Source organism: Eumetopias jubatus, unplaced genomic scaffold, assembly GCF_037043125.1.
Source record: "Eumetopias jubatus isolate StellerSeaLion01/CBP00866 unplaced genomic scaffold, mEumJub1_p1.0 scaffold_8, whole genome shotgun sequence".
Taxonomy (NCBI): Eukaryota; Metazoa; Chordata; class Mammalia; order Carnivora; family Otariidae; genus Eumetopias; species Eumetopias jubatus.
Window position 1 is genome coordinate 115,613,980 of NW_028274814.1, and position 15,602 is coordinate 115,629,581.

At 39.6% G+C, this 15,602-nt stretch overlaps 1 pseudogene; it reads right to left on the reverse strand.

Annotated features, from left to right (window-relative positions):
* Nucleotides 1-13,085: 13,085 nt before the first annotated feature.
* LOC114211026 (U2 small nuclear ribonucleoprotein B'' pseudogene) lies at nt 13,086-13,950 on the reverse strand (annotated as a pseudogene).
* Between the last annotated feature and the right edge of the window lie 1,652 nt (nt 13,951-15,602).

Consider the following 15,602-nt stretch of genomic DNA (forward strand, 5'->3'; position numbering starts at 1 on the left):
GCTTTCCCCTCTCGCTCAGCAGTGTTCAAATGCCCTTCCCTCTGGCGGAGGCTTCGCTGCCACACCAGAGAGCCTTGATCATCAATTCTGTGAGGCTGGATGTCAAAGGAGCTGGTGGTAGAGAAAGCCCAGCAGAGGTGGCAGCTGTTAGCTCTGAGGAAACCAAGCAGCTGTTCGCTGTCGATCCAGAGCTATCTCATCATTTGTTGTGCACAGAGATGGATTTACAGTTCTCCCCCATCCTCATTCTTCTCACCCAGGCTAGGAGAACCTGATGCCTTTCATCTTGGTGCCACGGTTCAAGGACTTTGCCATTTGTCTTGCTTTCCTTTCAGGGCTTTCAATAAGTGTTTTATGTCATCATCCAGACTGTGTTCCAACGCCAAGCACAAAATGGAGGCCTCTGTACGGCAGGGATGCCTACCCTTTTGGCTTGGATCAGATTTTCTTTCTGAATTCCCGGCACAGCCTCTGCAAAACTGGGAAGAAGCTGAAGTGTCTGCTATTCCTGGACTTTCTTCTCTGCCCTTCTTCATTTTATTCTCATCCACCCTTCCTCCTGCGATCTGGTGCTGGGCGCTGTCTTTCACTCTTCATAATGCAAACATCCTGAGTAAGCTGATAAAAACCACTCACGGTAAGGAGTTAGAAGTGTGATTTCCTTCCTCCCAGAGGTTCTTACACACAATGAAGAGGAGAGAGAGCTCAGCATTGGCGTCGGAAGGATTTAATTCCAGTCCTGATTGTACATGTTACAGGGGGACTCGGGCAATTGATATAATTTTCCCGAGACTCTGTTTCTTCATCAACAAAATGGGAATGATGATAATATTTATTCCACAGACTTGATGTAAAAATTAAATGAGACTGTGAGTGGTCAACATGCTTAGTAATCTGAAGTGTTTTGATGATTTGTTAGTCTTTTCCTTGGGTTTATACATAGTAGAGACCAATCGAGCGAGCCTGAGTAAGGATATTGGGTTTGACTAATGAAAACTCCAGTAAGGCAAGATTGAGGGGCTATGGGAAACCAAGAGGTTCTCTCTCTCTCCCCTTGTAGCAGATCCTTCCAGTGCTGACCAATATCTGGTTCTGCTCTCCTTCAGAGACACGAAGTTAAGTTCTGTTTCCTAGCCCTCCTGGCGTCTAGATGGAACTACATGACTGAGTTCTGACCAATGGATTGTGCAAAGAAGTGATATATGCTTCTTGTAGACCTGGTTACAAAATGTCCCATGTGATTTTTCATGTTTTCTCTCTTCAATACTGGCCTGGGATAGGATGATGCGGGGGATCTCGAAATCACTAGATCATGGAGACGTGATGTGGAGAGAGCCTGGGTCCCAGAATTACCACTTAGAGAGAGCTGTGCCAGAGGACTGCCCGACAACATTAACGTTGGACTTTCTTTGTGTGAGCAAGAAATAAACTTGCATTGTGTTAAGTCACAGAGATTTAGGACTGTTCTTTACTAGTCTACCCTAATGCACCATACCCTGAGTCTGTTTCCCCTGTCCCCGCCCACCCGGAGTTGTCTGTCACTCTTGCTGCATACCAGCTTTCTCTGCGTTCTCATTCATCATGAGGAAAAATGGCCACCAGCAATAGCAACCAAGGTGATCTCTCTTTCATTCAAGGGAACAGCTTCTTTGTAACTAAAAACTTTTATTTCATATTTCAAATTCCTTTGAGAGAACTAGGTTAAGTCCAGCTCATAATGGGTATCAATTTTTGAACCATCAATATAGGATATCTGTGGGATAAGGAGGAGGGGAAATTTCCAGAAAAGTGGTGCTTGGCATCCAACTCAAAACGTATTTACCCAGTACCCCATACTTGCTGTTAATGTGTGTGGTTTTTTTAAGATTTCATTTATTAATTTTTTGGGCGGGGGAGAAGCAGAGGGAGAGGGAGATAATCTCCAGCGGACTCTGTGCTGAGCACAGAGCCTGACATGGGGCTTGATCCCAGGACCCTGAGATCATGACCTGAGCCGAAATCAAGAATCAGTTGCTTAACTGACTGAACCACCCAAGAGCCCCTTTAAAAGCCTTTCCTAATTTGATAGGTGACAAATAGTTCGCTTTTGTCATTATAAATGTCTTTGATTACCAATGGAGTGAACATTTTTTCAAGTATTTATTGGTCATTGTATTTCTATTGTGATTTGCTGAATCACATTATTTCCTATACCACACATGTATGCATATCCTTTCAAAAGCGACATTTATTTTCTGAACCCTGGAGAGCCCAAGGCTGTGTTTGCAGATAGTTGGCCCCAAGTGAAAGCTTGTCAAATGAATGAATGCCCACATATATATGTGTGTGCACACAGTTTGGTATGTGTACTGTAGTAATAATAATAAGTAAGAATAGGGGGAGAGTAGTTCACAGTGCACTTGATCTCTAGAGACTGGAAAGTTATGGGTTAGAGAATTAAGGCAGCCTAGGAATGGAATAAGAGATTTTTCTGGGGTAAGTTAGACAGTCATGTCCAAAACTCAACTTCTTTTCTTTTCTTTTTTTTTTTTTTAAAGATTATTTACTTATTTATTTGACAGAGAGAGAGAGAGAGAGAGCACAAGCAGGGGGAGCGGCAGGCTCCCAGCTGAGCAGGGAGCCCGATGCAGAGCTTGATCCCAGGACCGTGGGATCATGACCTGAGCAGAAGGCAGATGCTTAACCGACCAAGCCACCCAGGCGCCCCTCAACTTACTTTCTATTAGTTCAATATATTTTCCATTGGCTAGCTTTTGAGTCAGTTCTACAATGAACATTACAATGTCATCATTACTTAAGCAGAAAGTACTTTGATGGGCTATGGAGAACAAAATTCATCACCTGGAGAAAAAAAGCAACCCACATATTAATTATAGAATTGTTCATCTTGACAGTGATCCTTATGTTAATGAGCCCTTGTATAATTTTCAGCCAGTTTTATGAGAATGAATTTGCAGTTAGGAAAAATTCTCATGGTCTCTTAAGACTAGACTTACAGAACTCTGGAGAGCAATAGCAAGAAGTATCAGTCTATTGCTGAAGAATTAATATGGTGAGTCATTGGTTTGAATCCTAGGTTTATGGGAACTGAGTAAGTGTGGGGAGGACCTTCTGAAAGCTTGTTTTGGCAATGGGAGGCTTGGAAGTTTACCTTTCAAAACCAGGAGCTTCAGGTTCTGAATGAGGAAAGTACACAGTTTTTTATTTCATGATTAAAAATTAAAAAAGATGGGTGCCTGGGTGGCTCAGTTGGTAAGCGACTGCCTTTGGCTCAGGTCATGATCCTGGAGTCCCTGGATCGAATCCCGCATCGGGCTCCCTGCTCAGGGAGGAGCCTTCTTCTCCCTCTAACCCTCCCCCCCTCATGTACTCTCTCTCTCTCTCTCTCATTCTCGCTCTCAAATAAATAAATAAAGCTTTTAAAAAAATTAAAAAAGAATCTTCCTTTGTTTAGGGACAAAAATTAAGAATTGCCTTTTATGGAGCCTTAAATAAATGAACCAGGTCTCCTTTTTTAATGTGGTTAATGATGCCCATCAGCACAGTGATGAACAGCATCATCTCCAAGATAATGAATAATTATGCACCCTTTGGTCCATCAATAAACAACTGCCTGGTTATGTTAACATAACCAACCTTCATGTGGAAACATTTAGATTTGTAAGTATTGATAATTCTATTAAATTGATTTTTACAATAATATATCTAAATCTAACACTAACAGTTTATGCTTATGGTGGGCTTTTTTTTTTAACCATAGGAAACGGATGTATCAAATCACTTTTTCTTTGCTTTACTAGGATTTTTCAACAATTAAAACATTGAAATGACTTTTGTGTGAAGGAGATGTGGACCACTCAAGGGCTGTGTAATTGATAATGAAACTCTGTAATTGAATGCAAAATTCTATAATTCTCCATCATCTAGACATGAGAGCAATCAATGACAAGCTGATGAGAATTATGAAGCTAATCACCAAGTGTTAAGTGTTAAAATCCATTGGCGCTCAGGTGTGGAAGAGAGTTTGGAAATGTGTTGCCAGGAAAAAAGCCATATAGTTTTGCCACTGTTGGTCTCTCCCTGCCTCACCCGGACGTGAGACTCTGAGCTTGGGTAGTAGCCCCCAGAGCCCACACCCTGCCCGCTCACTTTGTGGTAATATTCACAGGTGGAGTGTTAAGTTTGGACTGATGTTAGGTACTGAATGTTTGTGTCCATCCCCCTCCACCCCCAAATTTGTATGTTGAAACCCTCACCTCCATTGTGGTGGTATTCAGAGATGGGGCCAATTAGGAGATAATTGAAATTTACTTAGGTCATCGGCCTTCATGATGGGATTAGTGTCCTTAAACAAGAAGAGGAAGAGACACCAGGACTCTGTCTCTGTCATGTGAGGACACAGTGAAGAGGTGGCCAGGAAGAGGGCTCTTACTAGGAATCAAGTTGGCTAGCACCTTGAACTTGGACTTCTCAACCTCCAGATAGGTGAGAAATTAATGTTTGTTGTTCAAGGCACCCAGTGTATGGTACTTTGTTATGGTAGCCCAAGCTAAGACAGATTGAGATCTAGGCTTCTGCAGATTTGATAAATAAATTGGATTTCCCAGGTGTATTGTCTCATGACTATACCTTTTTGGTATTAATTTCTTTTCTTTTTTTAAAAAAATAATTAATATGTAATGTATTATTTGTTTCAGGGGTACAGGTCTGTGATTCATCAGTCTTACACAATACCCAGTACTCATTACAACACATACCCTCCCCAGTGTCCATCACCCAGTTACCCCATCCCCTACTGCCCTCCCCTCCAGCAACCCTTGGTTTGTTTCCTAAGATTAAGAGTCTTTTATGGTGGTCTCCCTCTCTGGTTTCGTCTTGTTTCATTTTTTTCCTCTCTTCCCCTATGATCCTCTGCCTTGTTTCTCATTCTTTCCTCATTTTTATGAGCAGCCATATCACACTTCATCAGCAATTATGGAATATGAAATTTAGCCTCATTATATAAATGCATGTGGAAATTAATATTAACACTCTAATGTTATAGATTGTAAACTATGAAACAGATTAAACATACACAAAACACAGAAAATACTGTAATAGACTCTGTGTATCCATGACCCAAGTGTAAAACAGTAAGCTTTGTTTTAGATATCTCCCCTCACTTTTGTTTTAATCTTAGGGAATAAAATGTAACAGTTACAGCTTAAGTTCTGTTCTTTATCCCTTTATTTTTTCCTTATCTATCCTTATCTCTTAGAAGTAATACCTATCCTGAGATTGCTGGGTATCACCATACATATTTTGGAATGCTTCCTGCATAGGTAAGTAAGTACATATATATAGAATTGTTCCATGTATTTTCAAAATGCACATCACAGTATTCTTCTCAAATTTGCCATCTTCAGGTAAGCATAGGTATTTGAGATTTATGCACATCTAGATAGGTCCATCTCCCACTTTTCCAGGAGGGGCAGTATCAGGTAATGTAATAAACTTTCGTATACATATCTCATTTGCACTTGAAAGAGTATTCTCTACCTGCCTCGAAATGGAGCTTTCAAACACCATTTTATAAATCTCATTTATTTATTTATTTGAAAGAGAGAGCATGAACGGGGGGCAGGGCAGGGGCAGAGGGAGGGGGCAAGTAGAGATTCCCCTGGGAACAGGGAGCCCGATGCGGAGCTTGATCCCAGGACCCTGAGAACATGACCTGAGCTGGAGGCAGACGTTTCACTGACTGAGCCACCCAGGTGCCCCTCAAACACCATTTTAAAGAAACTCGGACTACAGTTTTGTCATTTCAAGAAAGTGTTGTTCTAACCTAAGAATGGTTTCGTTACTTGAACGCAAACTGCTGTATGAACCTAACCAGGAACAACACAAAATAACACAGTCATTATTTACTGGGACTTGCTGTGTGCCAGGCACTGTCGTCTGCGGTTTATGTGAATTACTTCTTTTACCATAGTTAGTTTCACCTGTTCTTTTTTAACAAAAATCTTTGTCCCTAGTTAAAGGATTTTAAATTTTAATGAAGTCTAACATCCATTTTGCTTTCATGGACCAGGTTTTTAAAAATGACTCTTGTAAAATATGTGTAACATGAAATTGACTATTGTAACCATCTTTAAATATACAGCACAGTAATGTTAACTCCTTGCACAAGGTGGTACAACAGATCTCTAGAATCTTTTCATCTTGCAAAACTGAAGTTCTATATGCATTGAACAGCTCCCCATGTTCCCCTCCTGGTAACCACATTCTACTTTCTGTTGTTGTGCCTCTGGCTACTCTATACCTCATTTAAGTGGAGTCATACAGATTTGTCCTTCTATAACTGGCTGATTTCACTTAGCATAAGGTCCTCACAGTTCATCATGCCATACTATAGGACAGGATTTCCTTCTTTTTAAAGGCTGAATAATATGACATTGTGTGTAGATACCACCTTTTGTTTATCCATTCATCTATTGTTGGACATTTGGGTTGCTTCTGCCCCTTTTCTACTGTGAATAAAGCTGCAATGAACATGGATGTGAACATATCTCTTCAAGATTCTGTTTTCAGTTCTTTTGGATATATACCCAGAAGTGGGATTGCTGGATCATATGGTAATTTTATTTTTAATTTTTTGAAGAACCTCCATACTATTTTCCATAGCAGCTGAATCATTTTACATTCTCACCAACAGTGCACAGGGGTGCCAATTTCTCTACATCCTCGCCAGCACTTCTTGTTTTCTGTTTTTTTTCTTTTTGATGTTTACCATCCTAATGGGTGCAAGGTATGATATCTCATTTGATTTTGATTTGCATTTTCTTCATCATTAGTGACCTTGAGCATTTTCTTATATTATTGTTTGGCCATTTGTATATCATCTTTGCAGAAATGTCTGTTCAAGTCTTTTGCCCATTTTTTTTTAAAGATGTTATTTATTTACTTGTCAGAGAGAGAGCAAGCACAAGCAGGGGGAGTGGGAGAGGGAGAAGCAGTATTCCCGCCAAGCAGGGAGCCCGATGTGGGGCTCGATCCCAGGACCCCGGGATCATCACCTGAGCCGAAGGCAGATGCTTAACAGCCTGAGGCATCCAGGCATCCCATCTTTTGCCCATTTTTAAAGTGAGCTATTTGTTTATTTTGCTGTTGAGTTTTAGGAGTTCCTTATATATTCTGGATATTAAGAGATAAGGTTGTAAGAGATATGGTTTGCAAATATTTTCTCCCATTCCATAGGCTGCCTTTTCACTCTGTTGATGGTTTCCTTGCTGTGTAGAAGAAACCCACTGGGTGCCTGTGAGAGTTCTCACTTCAATCTATCCCAGACAGTGCTGGATAGTGTCAGATTTCTTCATTCTTGTCCCTTGCACTTTATAGACTCTGAAAGCCTCAGAACTTGGACAGAAACAGTTCTGGAATTCAGGTTCTTTATACCCAACCTAGGGCTCAGTAGTAGTTTAAATATTAACCATTTATGCTCTTTTATCTCTACTTTCTACAAAATTTTCAGAGATATTTTAAGATAATGGACAAAGTGGTGGGCTTGGAGTTTGGGTTTGCCCTGATAAGCTCCCTCCCTCAACCTGTCTGGCTGGGAGGAGATGCAGCTGTTCTTACCTTTCATTTCAAAAACATTCTGCAAAACATGACTACTTATCTTCTGTGTTTTTCCAAGTGTATATGGAAAATAGGGGCAGAGTGTTGGGGGTGGAATGATACACCATTATTTGGAGAGTTGGGGCACTTTAAGACACAGCTGGAGATAAAATTCAAAGAATAGTTAAGTTGAAAAAGTTCATCAGAATAGGTCCAGGGTGTTGCTGATGCAATCAAAAAGAAGGGTTGTTTGAATAGAGATGCCAAACAGTTCAAATCTGGAAGGCTGATGTGATTCTGCTGTTACAAAAACACGGGGTGTGCATTTATAGGTCAACGTACTTACTTCTATGCAAATCATGCATCACTCTACAGAACTCATTGTTCAAAGATACTGTAAAAAGAAATCCTTCTTCCATTACCTTTGTCCTAGAAGACTTTCTCTTGGCTGAAAGGGCTGAAAGGAGAGGTATTCACCATGGCTTATGGGCATGAATTAGAGCTCAGGTCTTTTCCCTCAGGAAGTAAGAATTAGGCCCTGCATTTATGAATAATGCAGAGAGATGCCAGGGAAAAGGGCAGCATGATAGGTGAGTCTCTATCCAGCCACACTCCACCAAGTTCTCCTTTACTTAACCCAGACCTGGGTTTGTTTACTCGCAAGCTAATTAACCTTAGTGTCCTCGTCTGAAAATGAGGTTAATAATCATTCTGACTTCACAGGACTGTTGTGACCATTAAAAGAGATAATGCATCTGAAGTGCCCAGCATATAAGAAGCACTTGATAAATGCCATCTCTTCTTATTAGTCTCTGCTCTCTCTGAATCCTTTAAAGGCCTGTGGTGGAGTAACTCATAATTTAGTAACTAATTGTATACTGTCTTATATGGTTTGCTACTGTTTCTTCCAAGTTAATCATATCTTTCTTATGCATCATAAATTTCATGAAGGAGACACCGTCTTCATAATACATAGACCTGCTCTTTTCCAGAATGTGTCCACAGATATCCTTTTATGCATCTTTTGAATCTCCCACTTGCTCAGCTCACAGCTGAACACGGACAAGGCCCGCTACGCTATGTATTAACTGATGGATGGCTCTTTGTTGGAAAGATGAATCCCTCCAGAAGTTGCTTCAGTGACTGAATCATAAAGCTTTGCTTTGAAGAAGGAGCAAAGTGCATTTAAACATCCTAAAAGAAAGCTTCTCAACATGAGAATTTTTAGGCTCCTAGATTAGATACAAAATGATTATTAATCCTTCTTCAGGGGAGTACTCTGGTAAAGTTGAAAAGTACCTGTGGCACACTGTCCCTTTTTGAAGAAGAAAACACAATGCCGTAACGGTACCTGCAGCCCATTGCTAAGCAACAAAACCAGGCCTGGCCTGCGCCAGAGTGAAAATTCTTCTTTGTTCAGTCTGATGAAGAACTATTAAATGGAAAGTGCTTAATAGAATCTAACCTGCAACAATAATGCTCATTATTCTTCAGAGCACTAATCAGCAGTTGAGAACTAATTTTCACGGGAGGCTCTGACAATAGTTCACATTTTCTGTTCTCTGAATAAAGGAGATCAATAAGGTTTTGCATATTCATTTTTGTGCAAGGCATGGATCTGTGTTCTAGGTGTAATCCAGGACTATAAAAATCCATCTCAAGTAATTTTTATGAAGGTTTTATTTATTTATTAGAGAGAGAGAGAGTGAAAACAAGCAGGGGGAGGGGCAGAGGGAGAGGGAGAGGGAGAAGCAGGCTCCCTGATGCGGGACTAGATCCCGGGACTCTGGGATCATGACCTGAGCTGAAGGCAGACCCTTAACTGACTGAGTCACCCAGGTGCCCCATAACAAAACTTTAGAGTAATAACAGATAACTCGTATAGAATTATCCACAGAAAAATGAATTGAAAGGAATTTTTGACCTTCTTACATTCTTTAGTATATATAAATGGATCCCAAAAAGAATCCTGGTTGTAATAGGATTTTTTTTTAAATATTTTATTTATTTATTTTAGAGAGAATGAGAGATAGAGAGCACGAGAGGGAAGAGGGTCAGAGGGAGAAGCAGACTCCCCACTGAGCAGGGAGCCCGACGTGGGACTCGATCCCGGGACTCCAGGATCATGACCCGAGCCGAAGGCAGCTGCTTAACCAACTGAGCCACCCAGGCACCCAAGAATCCTGGTTGTAATATACTGGTCTTATATGCATTCATTTGACCCGTATTTTTGTGTGCCCACTGCAAGGCACCATATTAAGTACGATGTATAAAATGAAATCAGAAGAACCAGTTATGTTGTTGGCCAAACATGTTTACTGAACACATGCTGTGTTCATAGTACTAGATGATTTGAGTAGAGACCACAAAAATGAAAAATCAATTCTCTGTTCCCAAGAGAAGACAGTCTAAAGCTGCCACTCAAGAGGAGAACAAACCTCTCCAAGGTCACAAGGAAAGTGTGTTTCTTTTTCCTTCTGCATATCTGATGGTCTAGGCCATTGGCCATTAAGAGATCTATTTGGATCAGATGAATTTGGTGAGGTAGGCCCCAGTCTAAAACCATTTTGTCTTTTCCCCTCCCTTCTACTTCTGGGCAATGGGAGGGCTTCTGTGGTACAGAGAGAAGCTTATTTCAGCCCATATCATACTGGTAGTTGACTGGTACTCCAAGCACCCCAGCATTCACCTCCTCATTATCTGGGGAGAAAAGACATAAAGAATCCATCAGCACTTTTAATGGCTGATTTCTTTTCCCTATTAAATCAAATATAGTCTCCCTGAAGAACAGTTCTAATGCTTCAATATTAATATCCACTATTTGTTCAAAATTCTCTACTTCCTGTGTAGCTGGCACATGGGTTGGATGGATGCCCACTTATCAGTGCAAATGGGAAGGAAGGGAAGCACCTCTCTTCTGGGCTAATGGTTGTACTTGCTTTATTAAGATGAAGCTGAATGTTTTGGTGGATTGTTGTCAGAAAGAACAGCCTGGCATCAATTATGTGGAAACAAAAATCATTATATTTAGTAGTCATTGTCTAATTTTTAAATGGACTTTATTAAATAAACCCAGATAAAAGCTTCGTTCATTCAAGTACTTGGTACATTTACTGATAAATCATCCTGGCAGACCCATCGTGATGATGCAGTTCTGCTTGGAAAGAAACACTCAGTAAGTTCTACGTGAATTTTTTTTCGGTCAGTGTGGCCAAATATGGAAATACTTAGGGTTTTTTGGGGGGAGGTGATAATTTCTTGGTGCTTTAGGATGTCAAGTTCTGTCGTCTCAGCGAAACGCTTGGCTATATGCTTAAACAGTTTCAAATGTGTGGTGGTGGTGTTCCTTGAGCAACATCTTGACCCTTTTCCCTGCAGCCAGCATAGCTGGCTTCTCTGTCACTTTACTTGAACAAAAATAGAAGGTTGGTTACTAAACAGAAGGTTGGTTACGAAACGTTGAGTTAATCCCTTACATCTGCTATCCGAAGTGTATAGATTTCTCTTCAATCAATGGTACATGATGCGAGCCCAGTAGATACCTGCCAGGAAATTAGCTATTAAATTTTGCCATTCAGAACACTTAGGTTTGGTTGTTAGCTAGTACTTGACAGTCTCAAAGACATTCATTTACTAGTTTCTCTAAGTCACTGCATTTAGTTACACCACCAGAAAGTCATACCTAGATTGTATTATCTTCTGCTTTATGTTGGGTTAATACCAGGAAGGTACATTTGAACAACATTTTGGTATCTTATACAAAGTAACACAGGAAAATCATCGTATTAATTGATCTGATGTCCCTTATATAAAGAATCACATGATAAATTCCTGCTTGAAACCCGCATTGGAGAAATGTTAGTCTTTTTAGATGACTCAGTGTATTTTCTGAGATGGGAACTACACACTACAAATGGTTTTCTCTTTTTATTGTGAATACCAGGAAACTGAGAACTTATTTTAGTATGCCCTAATATCTTTAGGTGTCCTAATATCTTAAATTCTTTACTGGCTGTTTATCCATCTTTTAAATGTATATAGTACAGTTTTATAACTACTGCAAGTTTTTTGAAGAAAAATAGGAGCGCTCACCTCCTTAAAGAGGCTTTCTCTGGAGATTCAGTTGAAATCAGCTCCCCTCCCCTAGCCCCCTGACCAGTTTTTCTTATCGAAGCACTCTTCATTCATTGTAATTGTAATTGCATTGTGTTGCAATTATTAATTATTATTTGTTTCCTTGTTTATGTTTGTCTCCTCTAGACTTCAAACTCTGTGAAGACAGAGACTATATCTCTCTTTCAGAATGTTAGCCCTAGCTGATCCTAACACAGTAAATGCTCAATAAAAACTTGTTAAATTATGAATAAATTGTAGTAATCCTAGTACTATAAATCACTAAAGTCTTATAATACTTTAAACATCTAGAAATATTGTTGGGATATTACATTAGTACATGATAATTTGCATAATATTGCATTTGGCTCTTTTAAAGATGTATTTATTTATATTTTAGAGAGAGAGAGAGAGAGCATAAGCAGGGAGAGGGGCTAAAGAAGAGGGAGAGAAGCCTACTCCCTGCTGAGTGGGGAGCCTGATGCAGGGCTCAATCTCATGAACCTGAGATCATGACCTGAACTGAAACCAAGAGTCAGGTGCTTAACCCACTGAGCCACCCAGTGCCCCTATTTGGCTCTTTTAAAAGATTTATCATTTAGGTTTTTATAAACTCTCCCAGAATTTTTACAATAAGCAATCATTAACCTAAGATCAAAACAAAATATTAGAGAACTTAAGGAATCATTAGAATTCATAACTTAGTAAAAGTTTGGACAAATGTATAATGACATGTATCCATCGTTATGGCATCGCATAGAGTATTTTTATTTCCCTAAAAATCCTCTGTGATTCCCCTATTCATACCTTCCTCCCAATCTCATGGCAACCACTAATCTTTTTAATGTCTCCATAGTTTTTCCTTTCCTAGAATGTCATATAGTTGGGACATACAGTATAGAGTCTTTTCTGATTGGCTTCTTTCATTTAGTAGTATGTGTTTAAGGTTCCCCTGTGTCTTTTCATGCTTGATAGCTCATTTCTTTTTTAGGGATGAATCATATTCCACTGTCTAGATGTGTGACAGTGTAAATATCCATTCACTTACTGAAGGACATCTTGGTTGCTTCCAAATTTGGCAATTATGAATAAAGCTGCTATCAATATTCGTGTCAGGTTTTTGTATGAACATGTTTTCAACACCTTTGAGTAAATACCAATTGCTGCATATGACAGATCTACTTTTAATTTTTTTATGACTCTCCATACTGTTTTCTATATGGCTGTGCCAATAGAAGTGTGTGGCTTTTTTTTTTTTTAATCAAGAGTTTAAGAGTTATTTTATTTTTTATTTTTATATATTTTTTAAAGAATACAAATAGAAGTTTATTATACAAAATTGAGTCCTTCATATTTCATAGTTCATGAAGGCTAAACAAAGACTAGGTTTTTTTTAAATCATTCACAAAAATTTCACTTTCACTCCCCCTCATCCCAACTATTAAAAAATGGCCTGACCAAATGTTATCAAAACAAACACTATAAATAACACCAAGTGCTTTAAAGACAACTCTCCCATATGTTATTTCTTGGTATAGGTGATCTTCATGGCATGTGACGGTGTGATTTTAAATCCCTGTAAAGCATCCCTGGCAGCTCCAGCCTGTCCATCATTTTCAAATTCAACAAAAGCAATGTCATGCCTCCCAGGTACCAAACGTATTTCCTTGAAGCCAGGAAACTGATTAAATAGCATGGATAACATCAGCTCATTAGTCTCTTCTGGTAAATTATTGAGGAATAAAATATAGTTTGGAGGGTAATCAGGGACCTGAGGATTTGGTGTTGAATTTCCTTGGGTATTGGCTGCATTTGGTGTTCCCTGACCAGGCTTTTTGTTTGCAGTGGTCGCGGTCTGTTCCACAGTTTTCGCTTTTTTCTTTTCCTTCTTCTTTTCTTTGTCAGCAAAAGTGCCACGCATTTTAGATATTACATCCGAATCTGTTTTTGCATACTAGATTCGCATTGGTTTACCATAAAATGGAAATCCTTGTAACTGTCTCAAGGCATTTGTGGATGAGCCCAGTTCCTTAAAAATAACAAAGGCTTGCCCCCTCATCTTCATGGTCTTTAAAGCTACAATATCTACAACGTGGCCAAACTGAGAAAACAGGGCATACAGGGATCTCTTCAACTCTTCTTTTTTAATTTTGTCATTCATATTGTTGATGTAAATTGTATGATTTGGTCTGATATCCATGTTTGGAGTTAAACTGTTCAAACTGCCTGAGGCCTACGTTGGTCCCCTATTTTTATATTTTTTAAGATTTTATTTTTTATTTATTTGACAGAGAGTAAGAGAGAGAGAGAGAGCACAAGTAGGGGGAGAGGCAGAAGGAGAGGGAGAAGGAGAAGTAGAGTCCCCACCGAGCAGGGAGCCTAATGTGAGGCTGGATCCCAGGACCCTGGGATCATGACCTGAGCTGAAGGCAGATGTTTAACCGACTGAGCCACCCAGGCACCCCTTAAGAGTTATTTCATTTAGTTTCTAAGCTTATGGGATTTATTGAAGGTATCTTTTTGTTAAGGTTTCTAATTTTATTGTGAAATGGTGGAGTACATAGTTTGTATGCTGTTGATTTTTTGGAATTTATTGAAGTTTCTTTGTAAGTTAAGTCATGATCTATTTCTGTAACTGTTTCAAGTATGCTTGAAAAGAATCTCTTTTTCCCCATGGCTTAATTTCCACATTCATGAAACAGGAAGAACTGAAAATGTCTGACTCCTTTGATTTTTGTTTTGAAATCTGCAGAACTAAAAGACCAGATTGAAAGACAGAAAAATACTACATTTGTTCTTTTTGACTCTTTATTTTGCAAACTAACAATGAGTATACAACTTGACACAACTAAACACAGTAGGGGAAAGAGAAAAAAGAAAATATCTGTCCTTCCTGAAAATAGATTTGTTACCACTGGGTAACAGGTGCTTAATCCTCTGTGGGGGCACATTTCCAGCCTACAGACAGAGAATAAACAGAGTGGAGGAGTAATCATCTGTGATAGTGATTCTGATCTGTGTTTGACTTTTTAGGCTGCTGTCCTTAGATATTTGTATTAGTGAAGCTGAACCTCTGGCGTGCTGCTCAGAAGTATCATTGTATGGTAATTAGTGGGGTGGTGATCCTGCAATGAGCTGACTGAGGGCAGTTGGCTAGTCAATCAGTCAGCCTAGTTGCTTTGGGGGCAACATGAATGCTCATCTAAATTTGCCATTGGAAGAGGAATTTAATGATCAGGGGCTTTCAGTCAGATCCTTAATAGCCAACCTCTTAGGTTGCTCACCATCTGGACTCCATGGCCCTCCGCTCCTGCACTAACTCTTCTCTTGCTGCCTCTTACACTCTTTTCTTCTCTTCTGTGAACTCTCATGGAACTCATTGTTGGCTCCCTGGACTCATCATCAATGTCTCCTTCTAGTTTCCAGAAGATCTCAAGCCTTTCCAAATAGAACATGTCATTAGGAAGTGTTTTAAGCTAGGTAGTTTTATATGGGTGTGCTTTGTGCCGTATGTTTCAACTTTAGTATATGTTTGAAAATTATCAAAGTTTATACTTGGAAAAATTACACTGCAAAGTCTGTAACCTCAGCTATTGCTAGTATCGCAAAAGGTCTGCACTTTATCTGGATGAAGGCAGAGAATGTTGCTAAAACCTGTCCACATACAAAAGATAAATCTTTTGCAGGAAAGGAAAGCAGTTCCAGAGAAGAGAAAAGAAAAAAAGAGGTAGAGAGTGAAGAGAGTACCAGGAACTCAGGAGTATCAAGTGGGAGGTGGCACCAGAATGATTTGTCAATATTTTGGCTGTCGTTAGAACAACAGACTCTTCACCATACATGGCCGTGTGGTAAACTGGGTATTGGAAAGGGCATGAAATTGGAAGGACCTGGTT